This window comes from Dromaius novaehollandiae, chromosome 5 (assembly GCF_036370855.1).
Source record: "Dromaius novaehollandiae isolate bDroNov1 chromosome 5, bDroNov1.hap1, whole genome shotgun sequence".
Classification (NCBI taxonomy): domain Eukaryota; kingdom Metazoa; phylum Chordata; class Aves; order Casuariiformes; family Dromaiidae; genus Dromaius; species Dromaius novaehollandiae.
The window spans coordinates 28,638,480-28,658,135 of record NC_088102.1 but is presented as its reverse complement, the minus strand read 5'-3'; the positions used below and the strand labels follow the sequence as shown (position 1 = coordinate 28,658,135).

Here is a 19,656-nt window from a genome sequence, read left to right as displayed (position 1 = left end):
ATTACTGTAATCTTCTTCTGTACCCAAAGCCTATCTAGAAATTCTGCCAAAACAGGAACAGCTCTGCCTACCTCCCCACTGCTGAATGTATAATTTTGTCATTGAAACGTTACTTTAGCTGTCTGCACACAACTTCTGCACACACCTTAAGGTGACACTGATGATCTTAAAGACAGCTACATTTGAAACACCACACAATGCCCTGGAATGTAAGATCAGCTATGATGTATGACTGTAAAAACTTAAACTTTGCCTGTGGTTTTTTTGTGTATCTTCTTGTGTAAAAAGAACTTTGCTATACTGGTGAAAGAATCTGCAGAAACTAGTAATGGTAAAAAAACGTTTTTTTTTTTTTTTTTTTTTTTTCCCCAGCGATGCCATATTTCTGAAACTTCTCCTAATCTCTATTTCCTAGGTAAAAATATTCCCCCCCCCCAAACGCCTATGAATGTTTTTACCTGTTATCTAAACAGGTCAAATCACTAAAAATGGCAGAATAAGGACTAATTTTGTATTGTCAGAGGTTGTGGACTTATTTTTATGATTTTATATATCTGTAGTCCCTCACAGCCTAATAATCAAAACAAGAACTCCGGTTTTCATTAGTTTTGTATAAAGTCTTGTATGTTTTCCTTCAAAACAGCTTATAAGGAAACAGAAAAAAATGATGAGGAACATAAACTAACGACTGTAAGAGATTTCACAAGAAGTCAGATATTAGATTACATTACAAAATGGCCCCTGTAACCATCTTGATTCAGGAGAAAAAATGAGCGTTTGGTTTGGCTGATTTCTGTCTGGAACACGTGCCTGCGTAAAAACAGTCCAGTTCCTTACCTTACTTTAACTTCTATTACAAAAACATATATCCTCTATTGACCTCTCCTTGCTGCACTGACAGACCTTGAGTCTAATCCAGTAGAGCTGCCCTTGTGTCCTGTGATATTAGTGAGTTGTATGAATCCTTTACTGAGTCTTTGCATATTAAAGCCTTTGAATAATTTAAACGTAAATATGAAATAGTTCATCTGTTGGTTAAAACTGTTATGATATCAATGTTATCATAGTAGGTGAATAATTTTGCTGCCTATAAAGAATAAAGCTATCATCTCCACTACTTTGAAAAGATACAAAGGCAAATCTTCATGTAGCTTTTTAAAAGAAAACGTATATCTGATAAGTCACAGGAAGGCTTCAAATGAATACTTATCTGCAGCTTGCTGGTAGAAAGGTTTTTAGGGAGGCTTTTGGAGCTGCTATTCAATGAGAAATTACAATACTTTACAGTATTCATTAGCATTTTAAATTCTTCGATGAGATCGATCCCATCAGACCTTGATGTATTCTGATTCTTTTTTGGTATTATAATGATGTAACAACAAAATTTGCAAACCACAATGACATACACATTAAACTTGCTCCTACAGCTAAAGTAGTAAAGATACCTGAAAATATTTTCTCTCCCAAAGGAACAAAATGCTAAAATACAGAAATGCAAATTCATTTTCAGTGGAAAACTGCCAAAAGCAAATTGTAAGCTGCTGAAAGAAGTGTTAGTTTTAAGCGTTCACACAACCTTCTATGCCTTCTATGTCTATGGAAAATACTATAAAAGGAGGACAACTGCATTAAGATATTGCAGCTGAGATTTTTAAAACACTGGAACGGATCTAGCCAGACTTTCTCTACTGAAAAGTATAGGTAAATCCTCTGCATTTAAAACCCTTAACTTGTATGACCTTTTTTACTGACAGACAAACCATTTAAAAAGACTTATGCCAAATTTACGTAACATGGACAATACTGACTTTGCATATGCTAATTCCATGTATTTTTTCTATTAATTCGTATGTCTAAGTGACAGAAAACCCACACCCATAAAGCAGCATTACATTTTGAAACAAAACTAGTTAAGTGAGGAAATTCTGAGTTAAAGACTGAAACACAATTCTTACCCACCCAGCTGTGCCCCAATATTATCGCTTATATGGTATTCATTACCAGCCAGTGCTTAGCAACCTCAGCAGCTCTTAACATACAGTAGGGCATAACGAGGCAAGTTCAGGATGATATTTCCTCTGAAGTGCTGTGACTTTCTCTGCGGTGGTGACTTAAAGTAAAACCATTAAAATATTGGAACACTCTTGCCTTCTTTAATCCAATTTATCTGAAATGGTACACTTCCCCCTTTGTCAAAAGAAAAACAAAAACACAATCTCATAACTTTAATGGTAGTTTTCTGTGTGTTGAAATGGTAACTTGCCAGCCTGTTTCAGAATCAAGAGATAGGTAACTGCACTTCAAGCAAATTCTTTGTTTAACACGTTTAATTTTCTCCTAGGAATTGAGGAGAAACCTTTGAGACCTGAGAATACACCCCGCTAATTCACAGTATGAAGATATTGCAAAGATATAGGAGATGAGTTACCACAAATGGTAAAACTACCAGTGTAGTAAGTTATTTTGGAGGAACAGCAGCAGCAGCAATTTTCAGACTTCATTAGATTTATTCTTCTAATAATACTATTAATAGTTAACCACAAATAATAATGGAAAGCAAAACTCAGGAGAATCTAGAATACAGATTGTATGCTGTGGTCAGAAAACTAATTTTAGCATCCAAGACTGTCAATTCAAAACTCACAGTTGCTACAAAGCTGTCACGATATTATTTTTTCATAGAATTAAAAACACCACCCGATTGTTACTTTTCTTATTTGTAAATACAATTTGAAAACTCCCAAAGTTTAACTTTAAGTATTTTATAGCCTGGTTCTAAACACCAGAAAACAAGACTTAATCCTGTAATAGAAACACTAACAGGCTCCTGACAACACCAATGCAAGGCTGCACCTTTATATCACAACACACTCTCCCAGCTGAAAAAACTCGCTAGTTACCCAGGAGAGCGTGGAAAAGGAGCACTGTTATTTTAGGAGAGACAGTTGCTTCAAAACTGGCATAAAGTGGAGAAAATTAAAAAGGAAGGTTTCTTTTTTTCCCCAAACGCAACCTAACTACTCCATAAAGTAATGCACAAATCATTCATTATAATGAGTCATAACAATGATTTGTGATCTTCCAAGTTTTCATTTTATGCCCCTCTGTTTTTCCTTAAAGACAGGAGGATAGACAAAGACTGGAAACTTTGGGTCATATGGATCACGGCACCACTGCTATGTCTGGAATTTTCTTATAAATATCCTATTGCTCTGAGGTTCATAGGCCTGACTGAAACAGCAGGGACGATCTCATTTGTACTTTTATAGTTGTAGAGGGATTTGCAAGAGTTAACGCAATTTTCCATAATATTTCTTACTGACTTCAGGAATAAAGGGAGAGTTCCCTTTTTAATCAGTATCTGAAACATTGTTAAACCTAAAGAAAAACAGGACTTCTTTTAGATTTAACAAGATTTTTCCAAGTGCCGATAATTTTAAAGGTACAAAGCAAGATGACTTTGGGAAAAGAGAGAGGATTTCAGCCAAGTGTTTGTGGGCAGCAGACAGTACAGTAGTCTGGAGCATATACTTTGCAGCAGGTTTTACTGCTTGTTTGCAGCCTCATGCCTTTTAAAGATTGTTTTTCAGAACAGAAGGGTTAAATGATTGTTTTGACTTCATGAAAATCTTCACATCAAAGAAATATCTTCAGGTTCCTTTAACAATAGGAGCTACCTCAGAAAACAAAACATGTTTCATTAATTATCAGCTGGAAACAAGCAAAATTCCTTCTCTAACTTTTTATGCTCACAGAAGCCTTTTAAAGGCAGTTTGCTTGTGTCCTTCCCTAGACAGGCAAGCAGACTGCATGGACATGGCTGACTCGTCTCAGCTATCGAGCTCCAGGACTGAAAGACAGACAGAAGAAAAGGTAATTCTGACATTGTCATGCAGTATTTCAGAGGAACTAATACTTTGTTTCTTTATCCCACTCAGTACCTCTTCCACATCCCCATTTAATCAAGGCTTTGTGGTGCTATGTGGACTTAAGAGATAAAGCTAAGATTTTCTTGAATGTCTATTGATACATGAAGTGGGTTTGTTGAAAAATGACTGCTTGAAAACTCAGTGCTTCGACATGTTCATACAAAATTAATGGGTAATTGCTATATATATTACTATATATAACAAGTAGGATTGTGTCTTTGTTGGTCTCTAAACTGCTTTGTTGTGTAATGCCAAACTGAGTAAGTACGCAATAAATATGGCTAAGTGTAAAAGGTGTCTAGGCATGCTACCTCTGTCCCGCTTCTTCTTGCCCCAAGAAGCTTGCTAGCTAATGGGAGAAGCAGCCATTTAGAAGAGAAGTGGTGCTATTCTTTTCTCCCGAAGCTAGCCATGTAGCATGTGCTACCAGCTTGTTATGTGACACAATGCTGCTCAGTACATGTAGTTTCTCCACTGTGGGACATTTGTGCAAAGAGGGATAGTCTGCGGACACACATGGGAATCCAAGGATACTCCAGGTTCCAACTTTCTCTGCTACACAGCCTGAAAGGCGACCAGACGAAGGTATGAGAAGGGCTTAAAGCACCTAAATGATGCAGAATACATTGGTATTATGCTTATTGAAGATTCAGAGCTCATCTTGCTTGTGCCCTGAGCCTCTCTGAAAATAAGGCTGACCTCAGAGGTGTGCCGAAGGCAATCTGCAGTTCATTACATGCACAGGAGAATTTTTAGCCCTTTTCTGGTACAAGACTCTCTTGAAAATGCAAATAGCCACCCTGCACACCAGCTAGGAGACTTATCACCAACCAACCCACCCATTTACTAGAGGTCACAAGATGCCAACTTGTTGTTGGAACTGGTGGCAGATACCACAGTCTCTCAATCAACACACACTGCTGCTTTTGTTGCAAGCAGTTTTCACTGTCTGGTTGTGGTCTGGGAAAAGCGTAAACAGGCAAAGCCAGTCACAGTGGAATGACTGATGGATGTACAGGGAGTGAGGAAAAATATGAAAATAGGAGGGAGAAGAGTGACGTCCCCAGGCAACTTTATATTCATCGAGGAGATGAAAACGCTGAGGCAGTCATTGGTCAAAATACGAGCAATGTATCATCGTCTCTGCTCTTTCTATGTCATCTCTAACACCTATAACAAAAGATGGAGAAAGTAAGTACTGTAGTTCTGCAATTTTCCCTTCTTTCCCTGTTATTGCATTGAAGGGATAGTCATAATGGAGACATAAGTGATATCTGAATTACTCTGTGGTACCAATTTACTGTACTGTACCGCATCAAATTACAATGTTTAAATCTATCACCTTCCATTAACAATAAAAGCAGCTTATAAAATAAACCATAAACCTATGTTTTACCCTTATATGAGATATTTTGTAGGACTTTCCATCCTAAGCAATAAATATTACAATAAGGCATGTAGTTTTCAGAAGTTCCCTAGACCTACATCACATCTCTGATCTCTGTGTAATATCAAGTGGCATCCTTACCATGTCTTAAAATCTTTTTTTAGGATCAAAGACATTCTTTGTGCTCACCACTCCATTTAACATACTTCAGTATCTGCTCTTTTCCTTCCCACCGCTAGAATGAATATACATGTGCACAAAAAATAACTTTCCTAAATATACAATGGGAAGTATGGCATGACTTGGAAACCTGATTTTCTTTTAAGGAATATGTGAAGTGGAAGCGGTTCAATGTCTACACCACTGTTATAAATTACATCTCGAAGAATTAGAGGAATGATCAGAAGCGCAGTATGCTACCCAGTCTGCTCACATAACAGCCTCTGGTGGCCTGCAAACTTCCTGTCCAGGGTCAGGACTGTGTACGAAGCAGCAGCTGACCTGCTTCATTTCGCATCATTTTGTCTCTGTCCCTTAGAAGTTATCACAGTGTGACATTCCAATAGATATTTTGAAGACAGTCTTCAACATAGATGATCTGGCCTATGGCAAGCATCTATTAAAATTCATTTGCTGCCTCCAGAAGTGGAAAAATTCACTAGAATATGAAAACCAAAATACATAATGTGTCTAGCCAGTGGATAGATGCTGGGTAAATACTGGGTAAAAAGTGGAAAAAATCCTAATCCTGTGTCCTCAAGCGATCAAGTTAGGCTTTTTGACAAAGATACTGTATTTGTTTTCACCTAAGATGGATTTTGTTTTGTGAGCATTAAGCAGAGCATATAGACATAAATAATACAAGTCTTACTAGTCATGATATTTTCATTCCTTTCAACAAACAAACACTAAGTTATGCTTAGCTACTATCAATAATATCTAGAAATGCTTACATACTCTCATAGACTAGGTTGTGGTGAGTAAAGAATAACAACCTGAAAAATGAAAAGAGTCAGAATATATCAGTAACAAAATCACCTGCTGATGTTATAGGTTATTACCTCTTTAGCAGAGAGAACTTCTTTGCAAACATAAGAAAAAGAAACCTCTTTCTGAAATAAAACATCTGATTTACCCAGTATTTACACAGCTGATTCAGGAAGCATGTTCCATTTTCTCTTCACTGATTTCAAACATTGAATGGGAGCCTGAAGATCACAAAACACTAGACGTGTAATAATTCATTTGCTTCTGCCAAAAACTCCGACATCATTTGTTTAGCAATAACAAATCCTCATTACAGTACTAAAAAGCTTTGAAAAAGAAGTTAGAGTGTAAAAAACACACCAAGTTGTTTTGAATATGAAACCAGGAGCTCTAGGAAGTACAGATATGATTATCTGAATGATTTTATACATACATATACATATATTTCTTGCTTCCCTGCAATTACAAGAAATTGAATTTTCTGTATTATCAAAGAAAAAAGGTTTTTAGGGGGAAACAGTGAATGCACCATTAAGTTAGTATTACAATTCAAGTCTTCAAATTCTTTACACTGCTTCATATTCACTTATGCATGAACATTATGTAATTAAACGTAAATCAATAGTTTGATATGTGCCATAGAGTTTAGATATCAATTTAACACCTCTGCATAAAGTTAGAGAGGAGAATTATAAAAATCACTTCTAATTTATTATTTCTAGAAAGAGTAGACAAAAGTCTTTGAGGATTAATTTCACGCTGTGGGTTAAATTTCACTCTCACGATAGGCCAACTATTGCCTGAGGCTCTACAGATAATGAACCTGCCAAGGGATTAGCAAGGAAACACTTGTGTTATTATAAATTGCGTACACTTCCCTTTCTAACCAAGTTCATCCTACATGACATTAACAAATTACACTCTGTCCAGGTTTCAGTATAATGTGAGGCTGTGAATGACCCAGAACCAATAGTACATCAGATAAGATCTTCTCAATGCATAAATACCTATTAAATGTGGTTGAAAGATCCAGACCTCCTGTAGTGACAACATAAGACATTTTATGTCGGATCTCTCCAAGACCCACAGAAACACTGACATGTGAAAATGTCATGAGGATATCAGCTGATAGAGTCTAAAATGGCTTAAAAAGAAATGTATACAAATGATATAGGTATAACACTGAAACAGCGAAAATTTTAGGGAAAATTAATCTACCATAAACAGTTTAAAATAATCTAAGCAAAGTTAATAACTTAGCATCACTATAAACAATAGATTTACTAAACAGATCAAACTCTGTAATTTCTTATATGTATACTAGACTAGAAGTTCCAATAATGATTTTATGCCCAATGCCAGTTAAAATATTCATGATGCAAATCTAGATGTTTCATGTGATCCTTTTTACCTTCCTTTTCTTGAAAAGCTTCACAATTTTGCTTTTGATTTGTAGCAAATAGCTCAGGCTCTAGACAATCCATACTGAGCTGTGTTAACATGCACTGATAACGAAATTACATAATACTACAATGTTAAGGCAGGTATAATCAACCCGACATCTTGATCTGGATCCTAAACATTGCTTACACACTACCATATAGATAGAAAGGCAAGAAGGAAAGCCTAGCTCTGAAACGTCTCTAGCTGACCCAAATCTGCTCATGGTAGCATTCCCTGAATTTCAGAGATGGTAGTATTACTGGTAAGGTCCCCTACAGGGAGAGAGACTCCAAAAAAATGAGGGTTGCAGCAATATAGTTCACCCTTCCGCAGCTTCCAAAGCAACTGAACACAACAAGAAAAAGCAATTTTCCCTGCCCTATTACTTTCCCACCCCTCCTTGAAGCCAAAGACTTCTTTGAGACAAACCATCTCCAGGGTGTGGTACCACATCACTTCTTTAGATTTAGCTAGTCACAAAGTATTCATCCACGCTAAAATTCTCTGAGATTTATTCTTCTCTGTGCTGGATTATAAAAGGCATGGACAGTTTTTCTTTTAGTCCTCTTGTGAAATGGCCTGGGCAGGACCCCTTGCTAATGCTCCCTTAAACACACTGCAGGGGCATGAACTGACAAGTGGTCCCTGGACCCCAGAGGTGTTGGCTTAATAAGTCGGAAAAGTGGCCAGTTTTGTCTGTTCGTTCTTACGCCTGCATGCCACTGAGCACTGCCCTCCCTAGCTGTGGTTACACACCGCTGCTCTTTGGAGAACAGCATGCACCCAACTCTTCCAGTCCCGATGAGTGACGCTGAGCTATGCCAGAGGACTTGGACCTACTGCACGGCTGGTATTGTTCTTGTATGAGCAAAACAAAGGAAGAGGAGTTTTGCCATTGTGCTCCTGCAATACATCAGTATCATTTTTCTTCCGCTGTCTACAGTAAGCAAGAGCAATATTTGCTGCACTCTCCTCTTAACTTTCTAACTGGACAGGAAAACACTATTGTATTAGGAAGCAGATAACATACAGTAATAAATACTTCCATTTTGAGAATTTGCCATTCTGGCTCCTTGGCATCCTATGAGGCAGCTGTACTGGAAAGACAGAAATGTGTCATTAACTTTTTACACTTTCCCCTTGGGATGTAGTTCAGGGAATGCTACCTCTGATGGCAACGCTTAAGAAGTTCTTCATCTCTAGCGCTGCTTGTTGCCAGACTTTCTGCTCTGCTGGTGCAAATGTTTATGAGGTCAGGCAGTAAAGTGGAACAGTGAAATCCAGGCAAAAACAATCCCCCCTCCACCTCCTGAATTTTTGCTGTTAATCCAGATTGTTTTATTATTTGTCATAAATTCAAGCTGCTGTTGGATGCATGCCTACAACTCACACCAAAATTAATATAGCCTTCCTTTAAATAATTTCTCTCATTTTTCTGATACGGTCTGTTCTATGTTTTATCCTAAAGTTCTCAGCAGAGTATCTATGATACAACTACACATCAGTGAGTGAAATGTGACCTGTCTTCCCAGAAAAGTTCTGTTTGTAGCAGAAAGCGGTGCCTCTATCCAAAGAAGTCAAAATGGAACAGAGCATTTAAAGGACAACAGTCAGTGAGATGGAAATGAATTGGAGGGGAGGAACCTTAGAGTTATACCGGACAAGGAACATGAGGGACTGGGTATAGGACAGGTAGGATGGATGTGGGCAGAATTGTTTCTGAAAAATCATATTCTCTGCCTTTCTGTGGTTTGTTTTTGAAATGGCAGGTTTGTCCTGTGAAATTTCTTAGAGGAAACTTTCAACTTTAAGCATCATCACAAAAGAGAATTCTTGAGGCAGATATGTAGAAATAAAAATGTGCAACAGGTTGTATATTTTTTTATGAGACCTTTCCTCATGAAGTCTACAAGATACAGGATAGTCTGCAAATGAATCAGGTTGCTGCAGGAAGAGGTTGTTGCAATTAGCGAATAATATGCAGAAGAAGTTAAATGTGGTCATGTGGCCCACGTTACTGAAGAGACGCATTACTACAGATTGTGCTACTTACAGTTTCCTGAGACCTGATGGCTTTATATTCAGACATACTAAGTGGTTATGGTTCATGTGAGATGTGACAATAGCGTGCATTTCTCAGAGTTGGTCATTACTAGAATAGCAAGTCTTGAGTCAGCTTAAAAAAGTTTTATGCTACACTTCTAACTATACCATAACGTACATTCTACTTCGTAGTAAACAATTTATGTTTACATCTGTCACATATTACTTGTTGCCTCTTCTCCCCCTTCCCTGAGTGAAGCTTCTTGTTCTGACAGCATTTTAGTGTCTATACTTGAGACTAATTCTTGATTTACAAAGGAATAATCATAAACATCATGTAAATTCACTTATAATTTTGGTATTTCTACTTCTTCATTGACTAAGAGTTGTTATTCTCAGCTTAGGGAGGAGGAATTTAAAGAAAATTCTACCAACATTGGAATAAGAGAAAAAGAAGCGATATATCTAACTGCTAAACATCATCTGCTTTTATCATCCCTGTGTTTTCCAAAGAAAATCATAATTGAGGGAGAGAGAAGAACTGTCTTCCTCATAAGAAATCTGCAAATCGTTATCAGATGACCAATCTCATATCCTGAGCCACTTTTTGACATTTATAGACCATGAACTTTCTATTAATATATGGCATGTACAGATAATGTCAGTGGGAAAATGCTTTTCAGTGGGCAACAAGGTGGTAAAGATTCTTATTATTAGTATATGATACTCATCTCCAGCCTAATAGACACTATAATTCAACTCTGAACAATTTTTATCATTTTGTATAAATACCAAAAGCAGTAACTAAAGAGAAACTGAACAGACGCATTAAGAACACGTTAATTATAAGTAATCAAAATAAATGATTTAATCCTCTTCATCAGATAGTAATAATAATTTACCTACCAACCTTTTTGTGTCAGATTTTTTTCAAATTTACAGCTAACCTAAATTCTGAAAGCGAAGAGCTAGTCATCGCTTGACAAGCTGAATTAATGCGTCTCTCAGCATTAAGCCCATGCTGCACAGTGACATCTCTCCAGTAGGTAAACTGCCTCTGAGACTAATGTGTCTTCACTTATTACTTCACTTCTCTTTGGCTAAGCTCTGAAATGCCAGGGGATACAAATATCTTGTCTTCAAAATAATTTAAAGCCTGCTGTAATACAGAATGGAAAACACAGCGAGAAAGGTCTTGTCAAAATGCAAAATCAACAGCAAGTGTCAGGAGGCAGCGCTTGCTCTCTGTAATTTGATCCTTCCACACACCATAATCTCCATTTTATTTCGCCTAATGAGGCAGGAGTTAAAACAGTTGACCTGATCAAATTCAGATGGCAGCCCTAGAGGATGAGCCCCCTGCTGCACTCTTGTCCCGACACCCTTTGTTACCTCCAAGTGAGCTGAGACTAGGCTGTGAACCATGTAAATAGGAGGTTTCCAGGTTAATGAAAAGCTGCAACACCATTCGAAATCGGGACAGGGTTATGCTTTTCTAATCCAAAGAAACTTTCATGAAGCTCAGTAATAAACCTTAACGAATGTTGGTCATTTTGAACCTTACAACTAGACACTGGACAAAGGCTAAGGATTTCCTTATAAAAATTCCTTTCTGTACAGCCACTGATCAGCATATGTTATTAGAATTATATGGATTTGTCTTCTTATGACAAAATTAAACATATCAATTAAAAACAACGTCCTGGAAAATGGTAGTTAATGTTTCTTATGAACTGATGTTTTTATTAGGTGATGGCATGTCTCATGTTCCATTTCATTACTTATCTGCCAAGGAGTTTCTTTCAACACCAAATCAGAATCTACATGCTACAATCATGGAACACATTCCACTTAAGTCCATGTGCTTGGCTTTTGCCATTATGCACAAGAATGTAGATAAAAATAATAATTTCTGAATGAAGCTGTAAGTGCATTAAAAATTCCCAACAATTAATAAATTCCTAATAATTAGAGATTTTCGTGTGGTCAAAATAATTGCTGCTTCCATCGTAACACTTTATATCAAGCACAAAATGTGAAATGATTCCAGCTGCTGACACACACAAATGTTTAATAATGGGGAAACATAAAAATTGTCTACATTATCTTTCAGTGTATATCATAATTTGCAGTCTTCTACCCAAAGGAGATAAAAATTGGATTCACCAATTTAACTTCTACCTGTCACTTTAAAAACAAGACTGCGAGAAGATCCCTTATTTAAAAGTATGTCTGCAGTGTCTATAGAGAGGCATAGAGAGACATGGTATATTAATTTGGGCTTAGTGAGCGCATAGCTTTTTATTTAACTTTGAGAGTGAAGTGGGGAGGGGGGCTCAAATGTGCTCACAAAAGATGATGTAGATACAAGAAGTGGATAAGATATACATAAAAATACCTCAGTGTGTCTCTGGAGTTTCATTAAAAAGTTTGAATACATTCCCCAGTTTGAGATGTCTGAAATTTTTTCAACATGTGAAGCATTTCACATTATGAAAAAATACGTATTAACACACAGAGAAAACATTAAATCAGATAGCAAGATACCTATATAGTAGAAAAAATGTGTACGATTTATAAGCTTGCGCATGTACATTGTCTTTACTGAAAATTTTTATTAATTTAACTGTCTTGAAGAAAAGTGTGACAGATTTTACAGTTTTCATGTTTTTAGGTTTACTTCCTGGGTGGCTAGTCATTTGTTATTTAATACAAATTATTCTTTTGCGTTCAGATTTCATTGGACTGTATTCTTAAGTCCGCTTTTCCCTTTCTTTAATTAGGCATTTGTGGCTCTGCTTTTCATACATTCCAGTAATCAGTTCTGAAGCTGTTCATCAGGATTTCAGAAGCCCCTCTTGAAAAATTAGGTGCATGTGCTCAGTCATAAATGAGAATGCAATGATTTACAACATAGATCATTCTGAAAACCCATGAGTTCTTCTCCAGTGACTTGCCAGAAATCACAACTATTACTACAGGGCTGTGATCTATTTATTATACAGTGTATGGGTGGTGTGCAATGTCTAATTCATTTTTAATGTGTTACAGTTTTTCTGGTTGATTTTTTGAAAACAAGATTTACAGTTGTTTAGAGTTTGATGAGAACAGTAAACTCGTGGTTTAGTTAATATGTTTTAAAATGGCTTGATTAAACTATCAGCCTGTTTGCACTCGATGTTCAAGCTATGAAGGCAGTATTGTTTTAATTGTAACTACAGCAGTTCTGTAAATCATATTTTATGCATCCCTTGGGTGAAAAAAACACGGATGTTCAATCTAACTAGCAGGGAAGAAATTCAATTCCTGTGCTCTCTTCTTTGCAAAGGAGAGAGAGTGGCAATCAGGACAGAATAAGGGTCTTTCCCCAATTCCATGATCTTGGTTACCTGGTCAACTGAGGGAGTTTAGCATGATGGGTCAGGTATGTTCCTGAATCTTTCAGCTCCCAAGGCCTAACAGTAGTAGCCTCCAAGGCTAGAACAGTACTTAATCAGCTCCCATCTACCTCCCTGTCAATGATATGGGAATGACAAAGCAGATCTCTCATGCACTGAGCACAGGTCACTTGCCGATTGATCAGTAAGGATTTACCCAGTGGTAGACACATATGCACATACGGCTTTATCAAGAATGTAAGATGGCTGTAGCCCTCAAGTAATGCTACTTTGTATTGCACACAATTCTGGTCCTGTGATACAGCAATACCCATGCAGTTACTCACCCCAAACACACAGGCAGAGAGTATCTCTGCTGCTGGGAATGGGGGATCCAAGTCATGTCTAGTAAGTCTCACTTAATCGGACAGAGGGAGGCTTCCTAGATCTAGCACAAACTGAGACACTTCTCTGTGCTGCTGAAGACTGCTGCCTTAACACTGAGTTAGAATTTGGCTAAAACTCTTTTAACTATGCACTGCCTGTTGGAATTAGATTTACAATAAACAGAATTCTTACATGCGTTTTAAGTACTTAAGTATGATCCGTCTCATTTAACTTCAGTCATCTTCGATTTATGCATCTAGTCAGTCAGCTAGGCTCCCTGTAGAATCAGCGGAGAGACATGCATCTCCAACGGCCAATTCATCCCACTCTAAGACAGGGATCAAAGATGGAATGAGTTGTCTTACATAATTGTTCCTCTCTTTCCCTTGACTATAGATGGAGCTGTCTACCTTTGACAGACTGCCAAGGTTCTAGCAAGTGCCCTTAAAGAAAGGGCACACGTTTGTCAACAATCTGTTTTCTTAGCTGCCTGTTTGAGTTTTGATCAATCATGGGGATATTTCACATGAAAATACAGTAAACTTTTCATAGTAGAGAACAGGTCATTTCAGCTTGCCAGCAAACTATTACCAAGTGTCTCTCTATTTTCTGTGGCAGACTCCCACAATCATATTTTACTATCCCAGTATTTTGTGGAGGTCATACCACAGAAGATGCAATGGTGAAATTTGGATAGGTGATCCAATTTGGTCTGCTCTCCTTCTCCACCAGTCTGCAGTGCCTGGGATAGCTTGTACTCTCTGGAAATGTGATGTAATCCAGACTCTGCAGGATGATGAGGAAAGTGGCAAATGGTCTAGCATAAAGGCAAGGCAAAGGAGGAAATTCAGAGACTGCAGACTCAGTACCTGAGTGGCTTGGGCACCCACAAACATGTGTATGAACAGGCAGCTAGAATAAAAGTACAGGTTTGATATGCAGTCACTGGATTTGCTTGTCCACAATCTAATAGATTATGGAAAAGAGAGAGAAAATAACAGATTGTTTGCTGAAAAAAGCAATAAAATCAAACTCCAGTGTGTTTTCAGCACTGCTTAACCACAAAAGAGTACCCATGAAACATAAAACTACTAAAATCTCATTCACCAAAAAATGAAAACGAGAATGCTGCTTCTATGAAAAACCAATGTCAGAATCACCTGGGGCTTGTGGATACACGAGAGACAGATACAGCAAAAGAAAATAAATAAGATTTAGGCTCTTGCAGTGTGCCACTAGGAATGATACTATCTGTCACTGTTAATGGCACTTACGGCTGATAAGTAGCATTGATGTCTCAAGAGGATTCTAGCTACATACTATACATAAGAAAGGGCAACATCTTCATGAAATGCATAAAGTAGAGAAATTAGGGGCACAGAGTCTCATGCTTTGTTTGTGTGATAGCACAGAGAATGGGGCCTCAGGAGAGGAACAAAGGCATGTGTGTGGAGGTGCCATCTCCTGTCACTGAGTATAAAGAGTGGGGAGACGCTTTATGAGTGGGAAGACTTCATTTGCTGGCAGATCAGAGCAGAGGATGGTAAAATAAAAAAGTTGTGGAACAGCAGTCAGGATATAAATTGCTAAGCCTTGAAAAGATATATATTAATAATGAATTAACTTGGATTTCATCAAGTTCATAGAATTAATAAAGGATTTAAACGAACGTCAAAAGAAGAACTGCTATTACTGGACATTAGATTTTATCTATATTATGTGTTATTCCTGTCTCAAATTTAATTATGATCTTGTCTATAAAGTATAGGTCACTGGCAATATCTTTGAGCTGAAGAATGTGTTTGATTGGCTGTTGGAAGCATCTTTTGCAATCTCTTTTCTCCCCCCCCCCACACCTGAGTTATGCAAATTAAGCACAACTATGTTCTGACTTCCAGCTACTGTGTTAAAAGATAAACGGTGCTTTCAGGGACCCCAGGAAGAGCAGGTTTGCATTCCAAACAAAGAAACAGTAGAAGCCAGTAGGTCCCTGAACACAGACTTCTGTAAACTAGGCAGGAGTGGATTTATGGTACATAGGTTTCTGCAACACTGACAAATGCAGCATGCGCTCTGTGTCATGTACGCTGCTGCACAGCTTTATCATCGCCATTTCAGATCTCTCTCTCTAATCTGGGTGGAATGATTCCTTCTTCAGTTTGGCTGGGCTGAATGGAAGCAATATTTCTGGGTACATTACCTACCAGATTATTCTGGTAAAATATTAGGGATGATCTCATTTCAAAAGAAAAGCTCCTAGAATTAGCCCTAGTATTATGTGGTCCATAATTTTATTTGGGCTTGTGTAAGCTGCTTATTCCTTTGGCTTTAGTTAAGTTTAGCTCGCTGTACATTGAAGAGTGATCAGAAGATAGACATTTTTATCTGAATCTCAAAAATAAAAATAAATGCTCATCCCAGAAAGGGCATTTACTCAAATTGCTATACACATGCTTTTTCAGCAGAGTGGATCTTAGCTCTTTAAGTGGTCTTTGTCTTTGAAACTTTAAATGCTTTCGACTTTCCCTCCTTTATGCTAAACAGCAACATTTCAAAAAAATTAGGGAAGGAAGAAAACAATGATCCTTTTGTAGTACATTTACCTAGTACTTCACAAGGGAATAAAACATTTTTCACAACAACTGAAAGCATACTACAGATGTGACTAGTAACTATCACAGGTATAAAAGTCTGAAAAAGAAGACCTCAGTTTAAACCAGATCATAAGAAATATATTGAGGAGCTGGAATTTATAACCATTGATTAACTGTTCACTAAAACATTAACCTGTCTAAAGCAATTGTGAAAAATGACCAACAGCACATCTAGCTGAAATTCAAGAAAGATTACAGGAGAAAAGAATAAAATGAATTATCCGTATTAAAATTTTCCCCAAACTCTAATTAACATATTTTAAAAATGGCAGTTACATCCTTTTTAATCACGTTATGACTTTGATTTTATATACCTTATATAAAATATATTGTGGAAATTCTATGAGTACAATTATTTTCTGCATCTCTACCATAAATGCTTTGCTCGCCATTTAGTCAGTGACAAGAGTACAAATTAATAATGCTGAATCAATTCTATGTCTTGGCCATTATGCACCAAAGGCAAGGACATTTGACATAAGTAGAGGATAACTTCAGGATTTTTGCTGGATTTACCAAAACAGAGAATAAAAATGTGCATAGCATCCTTCTTGATACAAGGCACTCCACAGAAAAAAAGAACATTCAACGGTTTATCTGGCCTCAATGACTGTGCATGCCATTGAACGACTCTCTTCTGAGAAAAGTTCCATTTGCTTTTTATGGTACCTTAGAACTGAAGATATTATAACTGAAGCTAAGTCATAACTTCTTAAATGTTTCCTTCCCAACTTGCCACAAGAGATAGTTTGTAAAATGGCCATCTTCATCAAAAACTGAAGATGTGGACATGCAACTAAAGGTAAATCCCATAAGGGATGTAAATGCTGGGTAAAAGTCCCTTAAGTCCCATTGGGGAACAAAGCCTTTAGCCCAGGATAAAGTTGTAACACTGTTCTTAAAAAGTGTCTGAAGCAGTGGGTAAGGAAAATGTGGAATACTCAGCTCTACACATGGATGATGAGCAGATACAACCATAAGCACACTTTCGCTACTGATATCTACTCCTTTATTCTTCTGGTTCAGAAAATTACTCCAAATCACCACGGAAGAATCTCCAAGAGAGCCAAAGTTGAACACCATCTCCAAGTCCAACCTGCTTGGTCCTATAGGCAAGGCGGATGGACTACTTACTGCTCTTAATCATGTCTTTCACCAAGCTCTAAATAAAGGAAAAATGCTGTCATTATGATAACCATTGATCATCGCTGACAACAAATCATTCTGTTCCAAAAGTATCTAGTTATTTAGCATTTCTTTTAGCTAATTTAGCACTAGCACTTCTCATGACATGCCACGAAATTGCTGTTTCAGTGAAAAGCCAAAACAGAAGTGAAGGAGGTGAGGCAGAACAGGATGACCAAATGAAAAATCGAAGCCTCCACCAGGGACATGGCTATGTCTCTAGCAGTGCACGACAGCAGCATCTATCCAGTGACTCACACCCCACCACTATTTCACATCTTCCATTAGAAGAACTGTGTGACTTGGGAGAGTTTGTTGCAGATGATATGGTACCATATCCTAAGAGCTCTCAATGTGGACCTCCAGTGCAGTATCCATGTATTTCATGGACTCAGGAAAAGTTCTTCATCCTCAGATGGGACAGCAAAGATCCGAACAGAGCAATCCCCTCCCAGAAAAAGTATGGAAAGAGATTCTCTTTTTGACACTTCTCTAGAAATGAACAGGGATACTAAATGGTGTGAAAAACCAGGCTCTCCCTGTTTGAAGGGAGTAGAGGTGGTACAGCAATAAATATATACTCCAGTCTATGGATGTGGTTACCAGGGCAGATTCATTGCCTCAAGGAGCACTGGTTTCTCTTGAAAGAGTAAAACTGATCCCTCAGTGCATTTGACTGGAAGCCACACAAAAGATGCTTCTTTTTCTAACAGACTTGTGCCCTTCCTATTTAGGAGAGGGACTCCAAAGATACCATGAAAGCTCTTTAACTGAGAAAGAAGACCTTGGCTAGTGGCTCACTAAGCCTCAAGTTTATGCTTACTACTGATGCATTTCAGTACCGGAACTTGTACTTTTGACAGGTAGAAGGCTAAACAACTTCCTTATTGCAGGATAACAAACTGTGCTGAGAAAAAGTCAAAGATAAGGGTGAATCTCAATAACACCATTCACAGATGGGAGAGTCAGTTTGGAAAGAGAAGATACAGAGACATATTACATTGTTTGTAAGCTAAGTAGTGTGCTGACCTGGAACACCAGGAAAAGGTAAAATGCAGTAAAGCATACAAAGAGAGCTTTATGCCTGCAGAGCCACAGGCTGTATGAGCTTTCTTTTCTCCTTGATAATCCCAATGCAGCTGAGTCTATGACCCCAGTGAGTGGAACTTCCAAAAATTAGCCCAAAGCTGGACAAGTCTCTTTGTTGGCCTCCGCAGGCTTCAAAGATTCAGTGCCTGATGAATACTCATGTGAAGAAGAAACTTCTCTGCTGACTGAAGGTGTACAGATGATCTACTCATAGAATAGGCACTACATTCCTGATCTGCAGCTAGTTCTCTCTTCTTTGTGGTAGATGTAGCAAGAAGGGTTGAACTGTGATCACTAGAACCATAAGCAAAGAGAAGCCACTTCCTGGGAAGATAACACTCTGAGTGTTCTCCTCTGATTTTTTCAGGTTAAGATCAGGACCTGTGGAACGTTTGCTGGAAGGTAAATTTGCCAGGTACTTAAACAAAACAAGAAGTGAGCATGACCATAGAAAATAAGAATCAGACTCTCACAAGTCAAATACAGTTCAAAGCCAAATGACTTAAGCCAAAGAGGCCATATTGTTTAAAGACATGTGGCAAAGGCAATAAAAAAGTATCATCCAGAATGGGTGAACAAAAAAGATAGGTCAGAAAAAAAAGCTGCAGAAAAAAGAATTTCTTACAGTTTAACTAAAAAGAGAATAAAAGAAATGACACTCCTGAGAGCAATGGTAGAAAGTACCATCTCAGTCAGGGCACTGGGCATGTTCCACACGTGTACCACGTAGAGGGGAGGTGCAGGAATACAACATCATGGGCAATGCTAAGACTTAAAGAAGATCCAGTGTCTTGAGTGTGTGATATTCTGCACATGCAGCGTAAGAATGGATCCGCTTGACACAAATTATTTTTTTTATTCCATTGATGAATAAAAACGTGACCTTCCATCTTGTTATGTTGATTACAGGGAGTTGTGGGTGCAGGAGAAAAGTATGTACAAGAGAGGTTGACCATTAGTTGCTAAAGGACTCGCAACAGAATTTGGCAGATACCTATTCAAGTTTTTGCTTCGTTATATCATAGTCTGTACTTAAACCACGTACTCAACTAAGCATGCTATAAGGTAGTCTTTATTAGAATTCACATTTTTAGTTTTGCCTAGAGGAGTTATTGAGGTTTGGATAAAGAAAGATTTGATTTTCAGTAGCAGACCTCTTAGTCAAGGCAGCTGTG

The 19,656-nt window shown here is 37.7% G+C and overlaps 1 protein-coding gene and 1 long non-coding RNA gene across 3 annotated transcripts in view; one reads left to right on the top strand and one right to left on the bottom strand.

The window, feature by feature from the left end:
- Positions 1 to 19,656, bottom strand: part of SLC25A21 (solute carrier family 25 member 21) — a 254,227-nt gene that overhangs the window by 74,567 nt on the left and 160,004 nt on the right. The window lies entirely within an intron of this gene.
- Positions 3,600 to 19,656, top strand: part of LOC135328470 (uncharacterized) — a 31,648-nt gene continuing 15,591 nt past the window's right edge. The window contains exon 1 of the long non-coding RNA XR_010389365.1: positions 3,600 to 3,873. This is a non-coding gene — a long non-coding RNA (uncharacterized LOC135328470). The remainder of the gene's footprint in view (positions 3,874 to 19,656) is intronic.